The sequence below is a fragment of the Asparagus officinalis genome, chromosome 4 (assembly GCF_001876935.1).
Source record: "Asparagus officinalis chromosome 4, Aspof.V1, whole genome shotgun sequence".
Classification (NCBI taxonomy): Eukaryota; Viridiplantae; Streptophyta; class Magnoliopsida; order Asparagales; family Asparagaceae; genus Asparagus; species Asparagus officinalis.
This window is the reverse complement of record NC_033797.1, coordinates 1770292-1773509: the sequence shown is the minus strand read 5'-3', so window position 1 is coordinate 1773509 and position 3218 is coordinate 1770292.

Here is a 3218-nt window from a genome sequence, read left to right as displayed (position 1 = left end):
TGAATCTTTTGGTGGTTTATGATAAAAAAATTATATCAATAGAATAATTAACTTTTGGTAGCTTATCACCAAGAATATGAGAAGCGAGAAGCAGACTAAATAAGTAATTTTTAAATTTATGATATAGAAATTGGTAGAATTAACTTTTTTTTAAGAAATTCTTGGAAATAGTGGAAATAGTAATATCTTCTAGTCATTCAATTTTTTGTGTGGATAGTCATTATAAATATTGATAGGAAGAGAGAAAGAGGATCTTTTAAAATTTTATTTAGAAATAGAGAACATCTAGATAATACATATTTTAATTTTATTCCTAAACTGATTTGTGTTTCGCCTACCGAGCTACTTCCAAGCTTTGAAAGGCAAAAAAGATTTAAGAAGTAGAGACGACACATATGTGTCACATCAGCATTTATGAAAAATAGCTTTTCCAAAAAAAATTGTTTGAAATAGCAGAATTAGCAACTTCATTTAGGCCCCGTTTGGATGACATGAATTAGTAAAAGTAACAAATAGACCAAAGAAGAAACTTCAAAAATTATGAAATAAGTGTTTCAAAAAAATTATGAAATAGGAAATAATGAAAGTAATATATTTTTTTTGTTTGTTTCACACAATTTTAAAAGCTGTAGAAGCAATACGTCTTCTATTTTATTCACTTTTTCCTTTGCAGAACAATTAAAATATTGTTAGGAAGTAACTCACACATGATATAAATTATAGTGCGCTTACCTCCCTTTACTATAATTTATTCAATACTATAACATTTTAATAAAATATTATTGCATGTTAGATTGAGTTATAATGATTTATAATATTGTATTGTTCATTAATATGAATGTTCAATTAAAAAAACAGGCTAGATATTTTTTGTGAATGAAGGAATTTAGAAGCTCATGGGTTCCAAAATAAGCCAAGATAAAATAGCCGGTTAAAAATTAAAAAAAGAACATAATAAATGTGATTCGTTTAATTAAGAGGAGCCATGTGAAAAAAATACTAATGTAAATCGTGAAGAGGGATTCAAATCCTCTCCACTATAAAAATATAGTGGAGGGACCACTACATAATCAAAGTGATTGATTATCTAGTTGATGGTTATGATTTTTTCTTTTAGTGCAAATTAGAAATGAGTGCAATACACGGGGATATGATAAGTATTAGATTTAGATTGTATTATAACCGTCTACTAAATAATTAATGATTGAGATTAAAAATAGTGGTCTCTCCACTACTTTTTTGTAGCGGAGAGGATCCAAATCCTATGAAGAGATAGCACCAGCGCAACAAATCTTGGGACCTGTGGACCCCACCCCCATTTTAGTTCACTTCTGAAACATTTCCGGGCCCGAGGGGGCTAAAAAAAATTAGGAAATGAAGGTCACATATAGATGTCATATCAGCGAGTTAGAAAGTAGAAGGAAGTAGTATTTTCTAAGAAACAAATATTTTTTTTTCGTTTAGAAATAATAGAAGTGGATGCAAACAATTCCGTTCTTACTTCGCGTACTTTATAGTTACTTTTGTGGGCAGCGGATCTACATGGGCCAAACTAGTATCAAGTGACAGGATCCCACCCGCATCAATAACCCATCAACTGAAAAGCCTTATGTAAACAAGGCCGTTGCTAAAGGTATTTTTAGCCCATCAACTGAGAAACCTTAGGTAAACAAGTTTTTTACTAAGGTTCTTTTAGTGGAGGCCCTAAAGAGGCCCTAAAAAGACCTCGACGACCATACAAAAAATGCATATTTATTTTACCACAATCAATTTGTTTTCCTTTTAATAGCAGTTGGTTTTTGCCATCGATTGAGTTACTATTTAATTTATTATTATTAATTATGTAGTAACACCATTTTTTAAAATTCTTGGATCCGCTACTGACTTCCATGCAAATAAACAGACCCTTTATGTAAGGTTATGCAAATAATTCACTTCTCTCTCTCCTCTCTTATAGAGTGCTCATAGGCACTCTATAGAAAAACCGTTTTTTTTTTAAATTGAGTTAAAAGTTGACACATTTGTTATGTTACCATATATAGATATATATATGGAGAAAAAAACACTAGTCTAAAAGCTACTTAAAAGAAAACCCCCTTCAAAGTTCACTTCATTTTGAGATAACGAAAAGATTTTGAAAATTGCACTTAACTCGGCAATTAACTACCCTCTGATGAAGTTATTCTGAAACTTCATCAAAAATTCATTAGGCTTTTCTGAAACTTACAGAAAGGGTTCATCACGAGGTTTCTCTAAAACAAATGTTGAAAGTTTGAGGGTTTAAAAACATAGTGTTGAAAGTTTTTGGGGATGCTCTGAAAATACTGCTGAGAGTTTTAAAAGCCATATCGGGTTCTCTTGGACGGTCAATAATTTTGGGAGTTAAAAAGTGGGAACTAAGTACTTTTGGGGGTTGGGGTTTTGTGAACTATTACACCCTTCAAGTTTCAACAATTTATTGGTTATGTCCACGTGACACATGATGTATATATACAGATCACCACAAGATGATCAATATGATTTTTAGTTTTATTTAGCTGTTTTTCTTAAAATCGCTTTGCTCAATAACATACTTCTTATGTCTGAATTATGTTTTCATATCAAAAAACAAAAAAAAACTTTTAAGTATATGCCATAAAAAAGACAAACCTATATACTTTTTATTATTAAAAATCACAAATAGTCCAAAAGAAACCACAAATAGTCCATGCATAGAATCATAGCCAACTAGCTAGTCTTATACTTGATTGATAAAGGGAAATAAATGTATATGATTTTATATAGATTTACAATAAGATGTTATGAAGTAACAATATGAATACAAAGAAACAAGCTTCTAAAAAATAAAACAAAAAATTCAAACACTTATCTTACCTATCTCCCAAAAATAATCTATAATTCTTCTCAAAAGCTAATAAGTTTAAAAAATAGAATAACATTTTTAATCCAAATATTTTAAAAATAAATTCTGTATATTTTGAGAAAATCCAGAATTTATTTCAAAAGTTAATTAGCATTTTCTCAATAAATAAATAAAAATTAAAATAGTTTACGAAAATTTTGCCAATTACTAATTTTTTTTCAAATAAATTTAAATTTTTAGAACATACAAAAACAACAATTTCACCTACAATGGTTTTTTAAATTTTATTTAAAAAAGTGAACTAGTAACATATGAGAAATCGTAACTAGAAAGAAACAGCATCAACTACCATGGC